Genomic DNA, 21243 nt, shown 5'->3' on the forward strand with positions numbered 1-21243 from the left:
TTAAAAGAGCAAGTGGTGGAAGTACTCAGTAGACCAGGCAGCATCCATGGAGAGAGAAATAGAATTAACATTTCAGGTCAACAATCTTTAACAAGAACATGCTGAAGTTCTCATCAAATCTCCATTCAACATCTTTACTGATCTTCACATGGTGGAGAATAGCACTGATTGTAATGTATACTAAAATTAGATATCAGCAGTGTTAAACTATAGCTGCTTTGCACCAGTGCCTTGCCTTTATGACAAATCCCATCTCCTCTTCATGATTCAGGAATCTGTGCATTCCTTTTTGACAATTTTTGCTGTGATCATTATGTTAACTGATTAATCCATAAGTTACTGGTTGATGCTGCCTTGTATTTAGCACTGAATTCCTTTGAGATAATAATTTACTTGTGTAGAATTTTTTTTATGCCTAGTGGTATCCATATGAATTTGAGATGCACCTGAAATACGCATATTAAACCTCACTCACATAACCGCACATTGTTAATATTCTTAATGATTATTGCTGGAGAGTTGGAAAGTGCTGCTAAATACTTCCCGCTCAGAATCCGTCAGAGATTTAAATTGACATCTTCATTTATTGTTTTACAGAACTATAAGTTGGCTTCCTATTAAACTTTGCAGTGCATTACATATCTGTTTCAATGCCTTTTAAAAATTGTGGCCTATCTGACACTGTCAGCATTTTCCACATATCAACCACCCTTAGGTCCCTAGTAAAGACCACTTCCTCTCACCTTAAAACTATTCCCTAGTTAACTATTATTGATGCCTGCAGCACAAGAAAAAAAACCCTCCACCCCATCTGTGCCTCTCATAATCTTGTATCAGATTCCATCAGCTTCTTTTACTCTGAGGAAAGCAAACCAAGCTAATCCATCTCTCCCTATCCAATCTAAGTCCTCCAATCCAGGTAATATCCTGGAGCATCCCTTTGCTCCCTGGGAAGTCAACATTTTAGGTTGAAAGACCTTCATTAGAACTGAGAAGAAGAGTGAATGTTGCATGTTCAGCTGGAGAGAAACAAGGAAATGGGTGGAGGGAGAGATTTATCCAATAGTGTAAAACTAGGGTGACCACGTGGATAACCAGTGAATAAGATTATCTGGTCAATGAGTGAAGGAGAGCAGTTAGAGAATGGGAACATTGACAAAGGAACATAGAAAAGAAAATGTAGGATTTGCAGAGCAGGGGGATAGGCCCAGCTTACCAGGCTGGACATGCCATCCACTTCCCAGGAAAAGAAAAAAAGGAAATACAAGGTAAGGACAAAAAAGCTGGGCCAATATCACAGACTGATGATTAATCTAGTCAGAGAAATGAAGTGATCTGAAGTGCTGAACTCAAGATTGAGTTGAGAAGTGTACAACATGCCCAGACACAAGATGATGTGCTGTTTTTCATGCTTGCATTGTGCCTTGGTGTAACAGTGCAAGATGCCATAGGCCAATAGGTCAGAGTGGACTGGGATAGAGGCAACAAGAAATTTAGGATCTCCCCAATGGCCTGAATCCACAAAGTGGATTCTCCATTCTAGAGGAGACCAGGTGGAATAGACTAGATTTGAAGAAGTAGAAATGAATAGTACTTTCCCTACAACAAAAATTCCTTGGGACTCCAGATAGTGGGATTTGCAGAGGTTAAGGGATGAGTGTTGCATCACTTGCAGTTATAAGGATGCATGCGGTAAGAAGGCGAGAAGTTGGTGGGAATGAAATAGTAGACCTAGAAGAAGAAAATTTTGAAAGGGGAGGTGGGGGGGGGGGGGTGTGGAGAGATGTAACTGCTGGAGAAATTTAATTTAAAGGTTGCAAAAGTTGTGGAAAATTATCTGTTGAATGCAAAAAGTGATAAGGTGAAAGGTGAGGACTAGGGGAAATTTATATTTGTGCTGTTGCAGAGGAGATAAGTGAGAGCAGAGGTGCAGGAAATGGATGCTAAATGATCAAGAACTTTTTCAGCAAAAGCTAGAGGGGAAACTGTGATTCAGGATGAAGGAAAGCCCCATGCAAGATTGAGGTCAGTATTAGACTCAACACTAATGAGGAATAGCATCTCAACCTTCAACTGAGCATGTGCAGCCTATTTAACTCAATGCCAGGAAACTTGATTTCTATTTGTATTCGTCACCCATCCATGATATTGGCTTAGCTTGTTTGTTTTATTTTCCTTCTGTGTATTTTCCTCTGGGAGTGGAGGACATGACCAGTATGACCTGCCAGGCTAGTCTTCCTTCTCCGCATTTCACATCCCCAGCAATCTTATGTCTATTCTTCACGTTCTAATGCTCTCATTCGTTCATTGACCAGATAACCTTGTTTACAGCTTATGCTCGTGGTAACCCATGTTTATCCCATCAGAAAAATTCTTCCTACCCCACATTCCCTGAAACTTAACAGGCTTCTTTTATCTCCTTCCCACTACTGCTAGTCTTTGACCTGAAATATTAACTCTTGTGTCTCTTGTTGAATATCTCCAGCATTTTATTATTATTTTAGATTTCTAGCGACTGCAGCTTTTTAGATTTTCAATGTCTTTTTTTAAATTTTCAGTATGTATTTGAAGGTTTCTTTGAGAAATAAAGAGTCAATTTAATATTTCGATGGAACAAATGGATTAGATGATCAACTTGAAGGGCTTATTTAAAATGCAGAAATTGAGATAAACATTATAACAGACTATCAATTGTTTCCAAAATCCACAAAATAGTGCACATCAGAGATGCTTTGGAAACCAGTTTAATTCGAATAAAAGACCACATCTGCTTCCATATTTTTTTTATTTATCAGAACTGCATATTTCTGTTTGTCACCACTTGCAGACTTGACACAAAAAAATGCACCATTTTCAAGGAAGAATTTCAATCAAGATTTGCTCATCGTCTCTATGTGAAGAACAAAAGTATCAATTAATTGACCATATCCAGCAGCATTCTATCATATACACTGAGGGTACTGTTATACCTGCCTTACTATAGCCAAAGAGATCTATCTATTTTGGTCGATGTCAGTGAAGCAGAGTAGCACTTTCTATTGAGGCAAATTTCTATTTTAGGCAATACGGCAAGTAGCATACACAGGGAAGAGGGTGAGGTGGGGTTTAAAGGTAGTTTTATTCCACCAAACAGGACATTGGCAACCCCTGCAGAAACTTTTGTGGCAGAATTGTATCATCGATTCAAGCAGGCATGAAGAGCTTTTGTTTAAGTCTCCTATGAAAGGCTGTATTTCTGACAAGATGTTACTTCATTAGCACTGCACTGGAAACATATGTTCACAACCAGAATGAGATAGAACCCACAAATTCTGACTCAGAGTTGTGAGATCCACCACTATCTCAAGCTTCGAATAAATATGGGAATTAAATATCTTCATATATAACTGTGGAATTGTTAGCATTGAATCAATTTGAATTAGAAGTGCAAAGACTCAGTTTCAGCGAGGGGGAAACCACATTGATCTTAGGCCAAAAGGTGGACAATTTAGAAGACATTCATCATGGTAAATAATGACAGTCAGCAATCAAAATAAGATTTAGTATGCACATTAAGTAAAATATAGTTACTTTAAAAATGGAGGGTAAAATCAGTGAAAAAATTATAAATCACTATGATTTGATCAGCTAATTATATCATGCATTTAAAACGATTAATACAAACATTTTGGCCTCAACTTTCACAAGAGGGGGAAAGGCTATTTAATTCAATTCAATTTTCCCTATTTTTATTGTTCTTTCTGCCTTCTCTTTATTTTTAAGGAGGAGTTAAACTCAGCTATGCTTCAGTGAATAGTTATTAACATACTACTGCACAGCTAAGAATACACCAGCTAACAGTAGCATTTCAGCAAACAGATATTAGTCATGAACTAAGAACAGGGTATGTGATTTTTAAAATGTTTTTCCATAGCCTGCAGCTGGGTTTTTTTTTCTGCTTCAATAAGAGTATTATCTTGAGCAATGGCACATGAAAGGAAACCTTTCCCTATGCCTTACCATCCGTTTGATGTGCCAGTACTGCGGATAAAACTAGAAGTAAGGCCAGAAGTTCTACTAAGTGGTATTAAAATAAAACATTAAATCCTTTCAGATGTTTCCAGTCAAACATTGTTATAATAAAATGAAAACAAAGCATGCTGCAAGGTGATATATTTTAGTCTTATAAAAAGTGAATTTTAATGACAAGTTATGTGTTTACACAATATTATTTTCCCTTTGCTACATGATAAAACCATCTAAAAAATGTGTTTTTATGCGTCTCAGATTCCAGGAAAAAAAAATGATTGAGAAACAAGGTTGAGAGTGCATATAAAGATTAAAAATAAAGTGGAAGGCACCACTGAATGACTTGAGAAGTATTCATGCGAAAATCCTCAAGTTAAATATTTGTTTATTAAGGGAGAAACCCAGGGGTGGGGAATTTTACTATCCTGGGAAAGAATGAATTCAGGAAGGAAAGGCGTGTGACGAATTTTGATTTCAACACTGGTGGCGAGAAGAAAGAGGATCTGGAATAAAATATGTAAAAGGGGGGGGGGGGGGCAGCAAATATGTGCCCTTTGTAAAAGTGGAGAAAGATGGCTAGATGACTCGTGATAGTATTTACTTATTCCAGCATTTTGACTCGTAACATTGCCATATTTCCCCTTGCCTTTCTTATTAAACCGCTTAGTTCCGAGGAGAGCGCTGGCAGGCATTCATTCCCTTGCACGTTATGAACGCTGGCGTTCAGTCGAATCTCTCCAGCACTGCAGAATCGAACTCTTTGTCCCATCTGCCATCCAAAATAAAAGTGAGATCCAACCCCAAAATGTCCAGTGAACCCAAGAGAAGCCGTCGGGGTCAGGCAGAATCCTCCACCTGTCTCCGTGGCCGCTGCCTGACTCGTTGAGTCCCACCAGCTTCTCACGGGTCCAAAGTGGCCAGAATCGGGGTCCCTGCTCTGATTCCGTCCCGCTGCCGCTTGGTTTCTTTGCCATGCACGTAGATTCTTGGTCTAAGCAGGAGTTTCATCTGATTTTTTTATGGGGGGGGGGGGGGGGGGACAAGGCACAAACTCGAGAAGAAGGGGGAAACCCCCCGATGGTTTTAGACGAGAAGAGTTTTGAAACTTTTCCTTCACTCCAAGAAGGACGCCGTTGATTTGGAGACGCGAGGTCGTGTCTTGTCCCCCGACGTGTGGGACGTTTGAAATGCAAGCCTTGGAAGTGCAATGATACAGGAATTTGCAACGTGCGGGATAAAAGACTTGGTACCTAAAGCGTTAAAGCCCATGGACGGTGCAAAGCATCCGCCGTCTTTTATGCTAAACATTGCACTGCAGAAAATAGGCTAATATTTTAACAAGATATTAAAATGTCATACTGCACCGGGTTGTATTTGCTAACCATTAACTTTTCCATTAAAATATTAAAATAACCCAAATATATCAGAGTAAATGGCAATTTGAAGCTGGTAATTATTTTTGCATATGACCTCAGTTATTGTCCCAATTAAAATCTCTTTCCATCAAAAGCCATTCAAGTGCAGCCCAGGGCGATTTTGCTTTTCTTCCCTTCCGCGGGTGATCTATCACTTCGGGCGAGCTGAGGTCACTCTAGGGAGAATAATGACCACGAGTGAGTTCATGTAAATATCAAAGGGCGTGAATTGGAGCTCTGCTGGAGAGTGACAGCTTCACAGAGCAGCTCGTCGGACGCTCACCAGGTGAACTCTGACCGGGGATCAATCATTGCATTTATACTAATTGCCACGTAATTTCCCCCCAGAGCTTGGTTCAAATGAGTTTGACATTATTAAAATGTTAATGCCCATTTCCATAGTCAAATTAATATTTTAAGTGCACGCCTGGTCTGGGCGATGATGATGAAGAAATTAATGGGACGTCTTGTTTGATGCATCAGGTACTGGCTGGCATGAAACAACCGTCAGCATAAATTAGACTGAAATAGGAGCCGATGACACATTAGTCCAGCTGAAATTTGGTTTGCAAACTCCCCTCTTCAGGGTTGGTGACAGAAATATTTCATACTGACTTCTTTTCCAGCCACTCCACCGTAGAAGCAACTGGTGGGAAATTACTCAGCTTCACACTAACTTGACAGCAGCTCTGAAAACACACTGCCTCAGGAACAGCATGTGAAGTAGAAGCATATTCTTCCACCCACATTGTCCATGTCAACCAAATTGTATACCCATATTAGTCCAACTCCCTGTGTTTGTCCCATATTCCTCTATATCTTTTCCATCCATGGACATGTCCACATATCTTTTGAACATAACTATTGTACCTGGCTCTATCACTTCCTTTGGCAACTCATTCCACACACCAAATATGCATCTGCATCTCTCACACCCTTATTTTGTTTCCCAGTTAAGTTCTAGGTGCTCTAGCTTTCTCAGTGGAGAAAAGAGGTTCACTGTTTAAAGGAATGTAATTAGTAGAAAGGCCCTGCTTTCCTTCAAATTCTTCCCGTTACAACATTTAAAATATATTTGGAGAGATATGTGGAAAATGGAGGCTTAGAGAGATGTAGGCTGAATGCAGGCAATATATTGGGCAATTTGAGATGAAGGATGCATTCCTCTGTATGACTCTAATAGGAGTTTGGGAGGTGTTTTAATAACAGCTGGACTGAGATTGGAAATATTTCTTAAATGGCATGTATGTGAAATACCAAGTGGGCAATAACACTTGAAAGATTCTTCCAGGAAATGCCATTCGTTATCTCATTATTCTGGGAAAATAGCTTGGTGGAGTAGAACCTATGAGTAGATGATGCTATATGGTCAGAAATTGATCAAGACTACTGAACTAAATGAGCTTTTCCCCAATCTCACGTGCACTTTAAGCAAGACCATCACTGGAAGTGCAGTGGACAGAGGAGCTAAAATATAAAGGGACACTGAAGCACTAAACTACTGGAAATATGAACAAAATATGTAAACACTGTACATCAGGCAGCAAATGTGAAGGGAGAGGATCATTATAACTTTTCCAGCCAGTCAGCTTGTTACCCATTCTGATAAATCAAAATATGGAAATATTGATATAAAATGGGCAAGTTTATGAATCAGTGAAAAGCACTGTGTGTCGGTAGAACGGAGAGATAAATAGAAAAATAAGAAACTGGAAAGTCATAAATTTTGGTGAGAAAAGTAAGGAGAATCAATAGGACAATCATTCTACAAAACAGAGATAGAGCCGGGATACGAGGAAAAGCAACAAGACCTTAGGTGGCACAGGGCCTTATTCATGGATTGCTCTGATGGCCTTTTGACAGATTATTGTTTTTTCGTCTCCTTGATAGTCAAATGTGTTGAAGTACTCTTGAATAATTTTAAACAATTATTCAAAATGTTAATTTAATTTAAATCTCATTAAATGCTATGATTAATGAAAACATTAGAATAATAAACAAACCACTTACATTTTTACTCAATTCTTTGACTCCATTCAAGGATTGCACTGCTTACACTAGCCATGGCTGGCTGACCTAAAGCAGAGTGACTGGAACACCTTCAGATCAGTAAAAATCAATGCTCTATCAATGAACTCTTGTAATGTGCTCACCCACTGAAGAATTTATGACTGGTGGTTTTCTGTTACTAATTTCCATTGGTAAGTATACCTCAGCACAATATAACATGAAGGACTATTCCAAAGAAAGTGCAGGAGTGGAGACTACTGTCTTTCAAGGTGAAGATGTTGAGAAAGTGAATAAAAATGTATGTGACTCTGGCTTTCAAAAATCAATTCACAGATTATAAAAATGAGGAGGCGTTGAAGAATCTTTTGTGAAATACAAGCGCAGCCAAAACTGGGTTGTTCAATTCTGGTAATCATACTTTGTGAAAGATGCAAAATGCCTGGCATTGTAGATAGAATGATTTTCCAGATGGGGCCAGGGATAGGGGGCAGTTTTATTATTGGGAAATATTGGAAAAATCGGGATTATTCTGAAAGCAGAAAAAATTGTAAAGTATGATGCATGTTGAAAGAATGATGTTGGCATAATAGATTTTTACGCTTTATTTCTTTGCCAAGAATTAATAATGGTCAAGAAGGGAGGACTGGAATGCCAAACATAAGGAAACCTGCTGCTTTGAACAGCATTTTGACGTTGTGTGATTCAATATCTTCTTAGTAATTTCCTGGATATTGTCCTTGGGAAATATATTTGTTTCCAACAATATCAAGTATTATTGTCCAATTATTCATATTTATAATAAGTACATTTATAAAAATGCTCTTTTGAAGGAGTATATAATTTGCCGCATCAGTGAGACATAAGTAAAAAATTTAATTTGTTCATGGATTTTTCAATTACTTGTACATTTCACCAGTTGTCGATGATGAAAATTACAGGGATAATTACTTAAACAAGCCGGACATGCAATAGACCATAGCCTGTTGGTAATGATCTTGTAATAGACCATTTCCTGTTGGTAAGCAAACAATGCTCATTGCTGCTCGCTCTTGGAATTTGTTGTCCTACCACAACTAAATCAGTGATTGTTTGAAGCCAAATCTAGAATCCTTTGTTCAATTTCACATCTACCCTATCAATGCTTCATGGACAATTCACAGGGTTGAATTATTTTAGCCTCTGGCAGCCAGAAAAGCCATCTCCCACTGTCATTCTTTTAACCCTTGGAGTTTTACTTTCAGAACTAAATGTCCCAGTTCCTTATGTATCTATTTTAATGTTCTACACAACTGCTCTCTCAAATGGCTGAGTAAATTGTTCAGCTCAGGAATAATTGGATATAGGTTATAATTGATGGCCTAGCTAGAGATATCCACAGTGCATCAATAAATAGACAACCATCTATCTAGAACTAGCTTTGCATTAAACTTAAAATATAAACTCAACTCCGATCACTTCAAAGCCATTGACGAGTGATGCTTGTTTCATTTACTGATCACTGAATTTAAATATCCATACAATCTAACAGCCATCTACATCTATACTTTGTTACTTTCTTGGTTTACTGAATTACATACTTTGGGCAACCATCTGATTTTTTTAATTCACTAGCACAGAAAGTGTTACATATATACCACTGAAACCAAAAAAATGTTACAATGTGAAACATATTAAGGCAATGGTCTTCCAGTCAGTAGGTGGAAAGTTTTATTTAGACCGGGTTGTCATTCAAATGTACTTGCCTCACTTGGTATTCTTTTGGTATTTATTCTTTAAAATCATTTTAGGAAAGATGAATAAATTGGAAGTCACTCTCGCACTCACCCATACCTTTTCAGGGTTTATCTCTGTCAGCCAGTGACAGATCAACTAGCATTAATAGAAGTTTGGAAACATCTGTGGCCTAAAACATTGATCGGTTTTGAGTGACAGACAAGGGGGAACAAAATTTTTTAAAAAACATTATAGACAGAACACAACTGGCCCAACAGAATGTATTTTAATTGATCTTACAATTTTAGTCCTTGTAGTCAAACATCATAATTCAAAGCTTTTCTTAATGGCAAGTTTCCAATGAATCTTGATTAGACACTTAACATCAATTCGAATTACTCGAGAAATAAAAAAAAGTCATACTGTTAATTGTTCATTAAAAGCCATTACATATTCTCCTACATAATAAATAAGAAATCAATTTATTGATAAATAAAGTATGCCATTTGGCGTATTATAGCTTTAAAAACTAGAAAAGAGCATCTGATCCCATTGCTCTGGTCTATAGCATCATCCAGTTTATTCTCACCTGTGCTGTTCGCATTGAATTTCTACAACAGCTCATGTAAGTCACTTTTTTGCAGCAAACACCCATTGGTTTTGGCAGTACTTTTACTCATTTTCCTTGCCCATGATCACAGTTTCAATCTCTAAGTACTTGAACTTCAATGTATGTTTATGGCTACATAATATATGGCTCTTACCCACTTCTAAAGAAGTGTTACCTAAAAATATTACCTCCATTACTCTGCCAGGTCTGCTGACTGTTTCCAGTAGATTTTTTAAAAAAATTTTACGTTAATATCAAAAGGTTTTGCAGTTCACGAGTTGGCAGCTAGGAACTTTACGTTTTAATTTAAGTAATTAAATTAATCTGGGATTAATAAAATAAGATATCAGTAATGGTCACAGCTAAGAAATTGAAAGGTTGTCATAACTGTCCATTTGCCACCATGATGCTCTTTTGACCTAAATGGCACCTCATATACCATAGGAATATGATTATTTTGTAACTGCCCTCTGAAATTGGTTCAAAGATATAAATGATTGTCCAGCCAGCGATGTCCCTATCCTGTCAATAAATAACCAAGTCTCTCTGCAATTCCCTGAACATTGCACTCAAAAAATAAACTCAACTCGCATCATTTCAAAGCTGCTGATTCATTTCCTAGTTCCGGTAGTGCGCGTCAAAAGAACCAAAGACTTGTTGATCCAAACCAAGGCTTTTATTAACTAAAAGACTGGAGCTTATCATAAGTAGGTTGACCAGTCCAGAATGACCTGGTCTGGCTAGGAGCAATCCTTTAAGACCTGCCAGTAGGTGTGGCTACGCTCTCAGACAATCACAGTCATCCTACACTACCATCTGTACATATGTACATATACACATTGGTGATAAAATCTATACTATTACAGTTACATCATTTAAATGTCAACACCACAGCCATCATCAGGAATAACTTTTGACTTTAGTCTTCCCTTCAAGCTTCAGCTATTAACTTGATAGCAGCGGCTATGTAGACAAAATAGATTTTCTGGGACATCTGCGTAACAGTCACTTTTCTGGTTTTGTTACCCACCTAGAACAATTTGCTCTGGTATTTTTTATTTTTATTTTCAGGACTAACATCAGCTTAAATTATCCTTCCTGATTTATATTGCTGTATTTCCTAACTGGAAGATGACAGTCTGTCCAGGTTGGCAGCAGAATGTCGAGCACTGTCAGGCTGAGCACTGACACACCTCAGGGCTGAGTGCTCATCCTCCTCCTGTTCACACTACAAACACATGACTGCAATGCCAGATCCAGCTCCAACAGAGTCATCAAATTTGCAGATGACAACAGTAGTCGGCCTCATCAAAAACAGCAATGACTTGTGCTACAGAGAGGAGGTGGAAAAATCTCATGATATGGTGTGAGAATAACAACCTGAATCTCAACACGGACAAGACAAAGGAGATGATCACAGACTTCAGGAGGACCAGGAATGACCACCCTCTACTACATATTAATAACACGATAGTGGAGAGAGTTACGAGCTCCACGTTTCTCGGAGTCCACTTACAAAGTGACCTATCCTGAACATACATCTCCTCACAGGTCCTTACAAAAATTAAATGATCACCTTACCACCCCAAACACAGCATTTTTTTGCTACTTCCACCTGGAAAGAGGGACAGGAGTATTAGAGTCAGAATCACCAGGCTGAGAAACAGCTTCTTCGCACAAGCAGTGAGACTGCTGAATGACTGAATGAACTGCTCGTAAAAACCCTGCGTGACTCTACTGTTCGTTAAACAATATTTATTATTTTTATATATTTAGATACATTCATTGGTATATGTGTAATATCTGGATACATGTTTGCATGTTTTTGCATTAAGGAGCAGAGAACTGTTTCGCCGGGCTGTTCTTGTATAATGGGATGATTAATGAACTTGAACACTAACTCTTGAAAGATTTGAACATGCACCAAATGAGGTAGCACCAAGAGTTAAGGATATGAGTTAATGCAGGAAGAGACCCATCAGTAGGTCATGACGTCATTGTGATACAAATGGAAAAGATGGCCATGATAGTTAAGGGATGTCTCCATATAAAATTAACATGTGACTGATGACTAATCAACAGGCTTTGTATTGTATCACTTTCATAATGTTGCTGCTATGATTGGACCTGGGACCTTCAAATGGCCCCTGAACAATTCTGACGAGCTTCCTTAAAAATGAAGCACATGAAGCTTTTAGCAAAATTCTTACAATAGCCCCTGTGACTTAATGTAAATTGTTTTAGGACTATTACTTGATGACTTAGAAGAGGAATGCAGGTTGACTGGATCAAGGCAGAAACCTAGCTTTCTTTCATTCAGGTAGCAAGGTCCATTTTACTATTTCAATATAAAAAGATTGTAGTAACTTTTGTGTGGTGATGATTGGGTTCAGAAATGAGCTTCAGAATGAGATATTGAAGTAGCCAGTGAGATGAATTAGAGAACAGGAATGGTCAAATGATTAAATCTCTTACTACTTAAATACTGTTAAGTTCCCATTGCTAATACTAAGGTTATCAGTGCATAAGCAAACAAACTGCCATGTGGTAGCATGGGACAGTGAGAATTCTGAACAACTAACTGCACACATGAACCATCTGAGACTCTCATATTCATGAAACAATATTCATTTAATTATTTGTATGTGCAAATACTTGTCCTGCATATGTACTTTTTCTCCATATGCGTATTATGTCTTGTTGTGTGTCTGTGTGTTTTGCATTGTATACTGGAGAACGCTGTTTGTCAGGTTGTACTTGTGCAATCAGATGACAATAAAGTTGACTTGATGTGTGACTTGTCTTGTGACCTGCAGTTGCACCTGTGACTGCAAGGTGACTGGCTTGTTCAACTAAAGTCCACAGTGACACTTGAATAATCTTTAACACAGATATTCAAGGTGGTTGTGATCTTTAAAGCATTTGTAAGCATGAAGCCCACAACAGACTACAAATCATATTGCCACATTTGACTAACTTGCCAGTTGCATCATATATGAGGCATATCCTTGATAATCAGTGTTGCTGGGTCAGCTATGGAAACAACAATTTGATCTTTGCACCCTGCAACAAGGGCTATCATACACTACTTAATTAATTTCTCCTCTCTAAATTACTCCTCTCAAAACTGTCGATTTTATATATATATACCAGTCATCAGTGGGATAAGACTAATAAGAATCAGTACAGAAAAATATTTTTAATATGAATTTCTTCTTCATGGAAACTGGATGGCCATTTTCTATGCATGTTGGGAACTTCAATGATTAGTGAAGTAAAACACAAAAATCTGTAGATACCATGGTTGAAGTAAAAACACAAAGCTGGGTGTGATGGAATTGTGCTATTATTAATCTTTAGTTAAATTACATATATTTCTTAGAAAAGGCTTTGTTGGTTGGAAAAAGGGACATACACAGACACATACACACAGAAAACATCACTTTAAGAGATGCTATGTCTCCTATGTCCAGCTGTAAAAAAAAAGCTTGTATCATTATTCAGTTGAAAACTTAACAGCAAAGCTGGAGTGATTATCCATTGAAATATTGAAGACAATTAATGTTTGCTGGAGAAACACCTGTGTACACAAGAAAGCCTAATGCTGGTTAGCTGTGCAGACAAGTCAGAGGCATTTTCTCATAAACATTTGGAAGAGAAGAACTTCAAACAAAATCAGCAGTGATGTCATGTCATGTGATAATGATGGCAGGAAGGTAGAGAGGAAGAGAGTGGACAGCAGAGATCAAAAATGTGATGACCTCTGTCACTTGAATCAGAAACAGGGATGCCACTGATTTCCTCAAAAGCAAGAGAAGGGAGGGGTTGCCATGGTAACATTGGATTGCAAAGTTGACATTATAGCCAGATCAGCCATGATCTTATTGAATAGCAGAGCAGGCTTGAGGGGCTGACAGGCAAACTTCTGCTCTTTTTTCATGTTCATCTCTTTGAAGTTCACCTGAGTGTCTGTTACAGATGCTAATACCAATTGCAATCTGCTGTTAATACCATGCAGAACAGTGTCATGGTGCGACTGTAACAGTGAGCCGGAGACTTATCCATTGCAAAACCATGAATTTTCTAAATAATTTATTATTGTCTAATTTCTCTGCTCCCAACTTGCCGGCTTAATTTGTTTCTTCAATACGTCTATGTTCAACTTCCTCTTAAAAATTGAAATTGATTCCACTTCACCTCCTCCAATATATTGTATTGTTTAATAAGTGAAATTATCTTCTGAGGCTCCTCTTTTGGCTTCTAAACTAACCTGAGGCTATGCTACTGTGGAAATAATTTGATTTTGTCAGTGAAAATGTGTTTATAGCAATGGAATGGAATAATCTTAATATCAAATTCTCAAATATTTTTGTTATTTTAAACAGTTCTATCAGTTCCCTCCCTGAATTAACTCTAGTAAAGTTATCTTTGGAATTTTAAAGTTGGTATTCATGTTAAATGCAGAAGCATCCAATTGAAATTGATTTCCCCTTGGCTCCAGTTGCCAGTCTATGTTGAGAATAACATATAATGATCCAATTTTGTTGTAAAGATTTTTCACAACCTGGCTGTTGATGTCGATGCCATAGGTATAATATTTTAAAAGTGAGCATCTATGTAAAAAAGATATATTTTTATTGATACATTGTGGATGTTTCTGCAAACCCAGCATTTAGAGCCATAGAACGATAGAACATTACAGCAGAGAAAACTGGCCCTTCAGTCCTTCTAATCCATTTTGCCTAGTCCCACTAACCTGCACCTAGTCCATAGCCATCCATACCCCTCCCATCATGTACCTGTCCAAATTTTTCTTAAGTATAGAAAATTGAATCCACATTTACCACTTCAGCTGGCAGCTCCCTCCATCTTCCCTCCAATGCTCCCCATAAACATTTCCCCTTGCACCCTTGACCCATATCCTTTGGTTTGTATCTCACCTTGCCGCAATGAACAAAGCCAACTTGCATTTACTCAATCCATACCCCTCAGTTGTGTTGGGGAAGAGTATCAAGTTCATTGGGTTCACAGAGAGATGAGTCTGGATATAAGTGTTACAATCACAAGTAACTTTAATTAACACATGGGAGACAAACAGGAGAGAACCTTAAATAGTACTTGATTACTAAAGCAACGATATAGACATTCACCTCGGACCTAGATTGCGCTCCGACTATAGTGAGCCTATACTTGACATGCTCACACACTTGAATAAACACACAACAAACAGGGACATACACACACCTGGTTCCCTTACCAATTGGGGTGTGGCTCTCTCCAAATATTGATTTATCGCAATATGGCTCAGCTTCAGCGTAGTGCATGCCTTAACTGTGACACTTCCACTGATATCCACATTAGTGCCCTGGCATGGAGCAATGTGAGGGGCTTGGACCATGAAGCAGAGAAAAATAAGTGCTGTGCATTGGTGTTATATACAGTGGTAACCTGTGCTTCTAACCAATAATGACCTTAAGTGATTTGAATTACCCAATGGCAAGGTATGCACTAATGGGTGGCTAGAGTCTAACCTTGATTGACCTGTGATGTGACTTCCAAATAAGTTTCAGACAGGGACTGCTCAGGCCATATTTCCTCCACACACAACATTCCACTCCTTACATTACTCTGTAATCACTAAGAAGGCAATTAACTCCATGTACATGTTATAACTATAAAAATAGGAAAAGAAAAATAAGAATTAAAAGGTTGTGTTAATAATAATTATATCAATCAAGTGGACCAATATATACACAAATGCCTTCCATATGCTGGACAAGGCACATATCAAATTCAATGACAATGCCTCGCCAGCTCGCCCCCAACCAAACAGGGTGGCTGTGTCTCCAATAGGGCACTATTGCTGTGGGAGTAGCTCCCCAGTGTCAGAGGGGAGGGCAGAGAAAGAAATTTGTCTGGTCACCATTGTGTGTCTGGTTTCTTTGGCTTGGTTGGCAAATGTGAGCAGGCTTACTACCAACCTCTGCGAACTGGCAGTGCAAGGTCATCTATCAGGTGCAAGAGCCCTCTCTTGACTTGTACATCCCACTCCTTGGCCTCACATTTGGGCGTTCCCTAAGCACAGTGACCAGACGGCTGTCAATGTGCTATCCTATTATGAGGTAGGAGGCAGGCTGGCAGTTGTATAACCAGGGTGTACCCTGGGTGCCCCATTTTCATGGGCTTTTGTCCGACATCATAATGCCATTCCTGCTCACGTTCTCTTTAAACGGGTGCCAAAAGTGCCTTTGTTGGATCACTGTAACGATAGCCAGGAAGAGTCGGGACTGAATGTTAGGCAATTTGTGATTTTAAATTAAAGCTCCTAAAGCCCCCAGCCAAAGAGATATTTGTTTCTGTTAATGGAAGGGCTGGGTCAATGCTGTCATTGTCAAGTGAAATAAAATATATACATTTCTCTCAGTGACACTCTTCTTATAAACTGTAACTTTGAAACAGTTAACTATAACTCCAATTCCATGAGTGTGCTTAAAGATATTATTTACCTCATCTCAGGGTGATTAAAGATGAGAAAAATAAACCAAAAGATCCATTACAAAATCTGGACCTAGAATTCACATATCGAAAGATGTGATCGAATGTCCAATGTTGAGGATTAGATATCCATGGCAACAGCTCTTGCCTGAGAGTTCTTTGCATAATAAGTTACAAGTGTTTCTTGCTGGTGGCTGTAACGGTGTGATCATTGGAATCAGTGATGGGATCGGAGCTGTCTGTTTTGATGAGTGTTTTGTAAATTGTCACATAGAGACAAGGAACAGCTTGAAGGATAGTCTTCTTCTGTGGGGGAAGGGGGTGTATTTGGAAGAGAAAAGATAGATTAGTCAGGGATCACGTCTGGTGGGGTAGGACCAGAGGGGAGGCTGGTCCAGGCTGGAGTGAGCAGTGCACATGAAGTTCCACCCCAATGGGGCTCCACCCCCCCCCCCCCATAATACTCTCTCCAGAGAGCATACATGTCTCTGTGAGTCAACAGTAGGATGACGTCACCAAACTTCCCCTCAGTCTTGCAAAGTTGAATGGGTACTGCCTACTCCATGTACTCTGATCCCTCCAGGAGAGGAATAGCTTCCCGGATGTTTTCCTGGTCTCCAGTCCCATGAGGAGCAAGTCTATCCCTCTAAAGTCGGGGCATGCAATGGCAACCAAATAGCCTGTCAAGGCACCAGTTACTTTTATGTTCCCTGGGAAGTGCTGCTCACAGCCACCCCTGTAGATACCCAAAATCAGTGCCCACCTCTTCCTCCATGTCAACGGAGTTCCACTGCAGCTAGCCATGTTGGCCCCATTCAGGAGAGCAGGAAACCTGGCCTGAACTGCAGTCACCACCTGTTCCCACAGGGTGGTGCTATCATCGACCCCTTTTGGCAGAGCCAACAAGGTGTTTCCATTTATCTGTTAGTCAGGCAGACCACCCAGGTCGCTCACTTCCTGATGAGAAAGAAGAAAATTGGGGGACCCTCGTCTCCCAACAGAAACAGCAGCATGGCTAGGTGTTCACCTGGCCACTGGTGGTATTGGTCTCCTCGCCCAGTTTACCCCTTACCAGAGTATTCCCAGGGCTCCATTACCTCACAGTGACCATATATTTTCCCACTGAGGACCTCCCATTTTCGGCTATCTCCCCGTTTTGGAGGGTCATTGGGATGCCCTCGTGGCAGGTCTGGGACCACGTGGACATTGGTTTGGCTTGCAAAGACTCATGCATGCAGGGAAGAGGACAGGTGTCAAGAGACTCAGTTTCCTCATGGTTATCACCATCTATCCAGGGGTGCAGTGCTGATTTTTTAGGTTCCAGAGCTGACAAAATGTCTGCCATTCCCTATATCCACTCTCTCTATTTGTTTCAACCAATTTGTGTACCTGTTTGTTACATGAATGGAGCAAAGAAATTGCCCAGTAAATGAAATGAGCAGGTACACAAAGTGGGTGTAACATATGGCTTCTTATAATGTCAAGCAATAAGCCAAGATGAAAGAAATATATGCATTCCAGAGCTTAATAGAAATATAGTGAAAAAATTATAGCCTATCACTTCATTCCAGTGTATAAATGGTACAATAAAACAGAGAACATTACAGCACAGAAAACAGGTCATTCGGCCCATCTTGTGTGCCAAAACATCATGCTTCTAGTCCCACTAACCTGCAACCATTCCATAGCCTCCCAACCTCTCCCATCCATGGATCTATACATTTTATTTTTAATATTTCGTAGTGAGCCGATATTTACCACGTCTGATGGCAACTCGTTCCAAACTCCCACCACTCTCTGAGTGAAAAAGATCCCCTAAACCTTTCCCCTTTCACTTTAAATTCATGTCCTCTTGTATTTATCTCCCCTAATCTAAGTGAAAGAGCCTACTTGTATTTACTCTGGACTATACATCTGAAATTTTGTAAACCCCTATCAAATCTCCCCTCATTCTTCTACGCTCCAAGGAATAAAGTCCTAACCTGTTTAATCTTTCCTTGTAACTCAGCTTCTGAAGACCCAGCAACATCCTAGTAAACCTTCTTGGCACTTTTTCAATCTTACTGATATTCCTCCTGTAGTTAGGCTACCGGAACTGCGCATTTGACCTCACCAATGTCGTATACAACCTCACTATAACATCCAACTCCTGTACTCAATACTTTGATATATGAAGGCCAAGATGCCAAAAGTTTTCCTCACAATCCTGTCTACCTTTCATGCCACTTTCAGGGAATTATGTATCTGAATTCCCAGACCTCTTTGTTCCTCCGCACTCCTCAGTCTCCTACTATTTACTGTGTATGTCCTGCCTTGGTTTGTCCTTCCAAAATGCAACACCTCACATTTTTCTGAATTAAATTCCATCTGCCACTTTCTGTCCCATTTTTCCAGTTGGTCCAGTTCCCTATGCAAGCTTTGAAAGCCTTCCTTGCTGTCCACAATGCATCCAATCTTAATGTCATCAGCAAACTTGCTGATCCAATTTACTACGTTATCATCTAGATCATTGTTATAGACAACAAACATCAATGGTCCCAGCACAGATCCCTGAGGCACACCACTAATCACAGGACTAATATAATATAATACCTAATTTAATAATATGACAAAAATGTTGCACAGTTACACACATTAATTATCTGCAGAAGTCTGGTAGATTAATTCCAGTGAGGAAAGGATTGTCTAATCCCCAAAATGTGTCATGTCTTTGCTTTTCAGGTCTCTCCCTTGTTTCTCTCTTTAAAGTGTCTTCTCTCTTTCTGTTCATACCTTGAGTTTGTCCTGTCTCCACATCATGAGTTTCTCTCTCTCTCCCTCTCTATGTCTGTCTGTCCTGGTCATTCTGTGGGGATTGCCTCTTGGAATTCTATTTTTGTTTGTTCCTTCCTCTTGCTTTCCTGGTCATTTTTCTTCCTCCACCCAAACACTCATGTCTCAAAACCCATTGTTTCTATTCCATGTCTCTCACTTTCTTTCCTATGTCTCTTGCATCTATCTAGTCCTCTCTCCCTCCAACATGGATTTGTTCTTCTCTCTCACTATGACATCCCTTTGAAATTCTTCTCTCCTCCCCCATTCCCCCACCTGATTTGGGTCTCTCTAGAAATCTCCCTAACCTAGGTCCCTTTCTCTCTCTTTCTTGTGCCAAAGCTCACTCTATCCATATCCTGGGTCGCTCATCATCACATGTATCTCCTTCTCTGATCTTCTCCTCCAACCCAAGTCTTACACTACTCAAGGTATGTTGATCTATCTCTCCATTTTCACTCTATTCAAAGATTCTCTCTTTCTATCTCATATTTCTTTCACTTGGGGTTCTTCACTCTATCCTGCATCACTCTATCCCAAATCTTCTATCTCACTATCCCAATCTCCTTGTCAATTTATCTTTCTCAGGGTTCTCTTTCTCTCCTGGGTCTCCTTATCACTCAGTGCTTTCTCTCCCAGGTCTTTTTCGATCTCTCCCTTTCGATCCTGGGTCAATCTCCTAGGTTTCTGCCCCACCTGCACACCCATTCCCCCTTCCCACTCACACACACACACAAATCTAAGGTGTCTCTCAATTTCAGGTCTGTATTCTGAGTCTCTATCTCTCTATCCTGTGCTTTCTATCCCATGTTTCTCTCTCTCCCCTCTTTATCCGGTGGCTTTTTTCCTTGCCCCCTCCATCCTGTATCTCTCCCTTTTTCTTGGGTCTTTCTCTCTCTCTAAACTCATCAGTTCAACTTTGAACCCAGCCAAAGACCCCTCTTCTCCAACAACTGCCGAGTAATAAAAAAATTATAATTTCTACGTCAGGGCTAATTTTGAATGGTACACTCTTATTGGTTTGATCCATTCTGTAAGTGGTGAGCACAGCGGAATTGATAGAGGTGGACGAAACATCGGTGAGATGCAATATCAGAGCCTGTGCTGCGAGGATCTTACTGTGGTGTTCCAAGCAGATGGTGATGTCCCTCTCCATTTAAGCTTCGCAAGGTTTAATGGGACCGTAGTGTCCTCGCTCACGCACATTGGAGTACAAGGGTAGTAGAGAATGTTTGCCAATCATTCCCTCAACTTGCAGTCAGGCCTCACCCCCATTCCTGATTCACTAATGCCTGTGTGCCAAATGGAAAGTTGGGGAGCAGACAGTATTGTGATTTAAATTCTAAAACTTATTGGGAATGGAATGTTCGCTCAAATCTACAATCGCAGCTCTCTCAATCCTGGAGAAGTTGATCCATTTTGTTTTACAAACATACCAGAGCGGCGCTCCAGTGAGCTCTGGTAGCATTGTACCCCTGCATCCATCAACACATATCCAACCCCAAGCACATGATGATCCCCCTCCCCCACTGGACAATGGCTCAGACTTTCCCTGGGTCAAGCTGTGAGACAGACCAGTGAGCTGTGTGTAGCTGCTGTGCTTCCATCAGCTTGGAAGCTGCCTCCATGGCTAATTTCTAGGTTGGTAACTAATCCTTGAGCAAACTCCTCTGCCTCTTGCAGTGCACAAAAGTGATGCTGCAGGTATTCTATCTCCCTATCTTTCTGTGCACCCTGATTACTTAACTCAGATGTGATACCCCACTGGCAGCTAAGCAGGGATATCAGTAACCATACGGCTCCCCCACAACTCCTACCGGCCTCAGGGAACCCCAGTAACTCCATGTAGAAGACCATATGGTGTCCTATCTTCTCTCCAGTCAACCCAATTGATTGGCATGGCATGGCTTGCATCTGACAGAATGCACACACACATACATACACACACGCACACACACACACACACACACACACACACACACACACACACACACACACACGCACACGCACACGCACACACGCACGCACCCACGCACGCACACTTGTTAATACAATCTCCCACATTGATAGTATTATCTTCCACTCCCACATGGTTAAGACTCCATATGTGTCCAGCCAAAACTCTTTGAACCAATTGTCATGAGGCAAACAGTATCAGGTTCGGTGGGTTCACAGAGAGTC

The 21243-nt window shown here is 40.0% G+C and overlaps 1 long non-coding RNA gene across 4 annotated transcripts; it reads right to left on the reverse strand.

The window, feature by feature from the left end:
* Positions 1–2774: 2774 nt before the first annotated feature.
* Positions 2775–15825, reverse strand: LOC138756120 (uncharacterized). Of its 4 annotated transcripts, XR_011352774.1 has the most exons (5): positions 15738–15825; positions 14697–14797; positions 7434–7522; positions 5479–5599; positions 2775–2890 (listed from the first exon to the last, which is right to left on the reverse strand). It is a non-coding gene; the product is annotated as an uncharacterized lncRNA (long non-coding RNA). The 4 variants fall into 4 exon arrangements; XR_011352772.1 differs by lacking the exon at positions 7434–7522; XR_011352773.1 differs by lacking the exon at positions 5479–5599.
* Between the last annotated feature and the right edge of the window lie 5418 nt (positions 15826–21243).

This window comes from Narcine bancroftii, chromosome 3, assembly GCF_036971445.1.
Source record: "Narcine bancroftii isolate sNarBan1 chromosome 3, sNarBan1.hap1, whole genome shotgun sequence".
NCBI lineage: Eukaryota > Metazoa > Chordata > Chondrichthyes > Torpediniformes > Narcinidae > Narcine > Narcine bancroftii.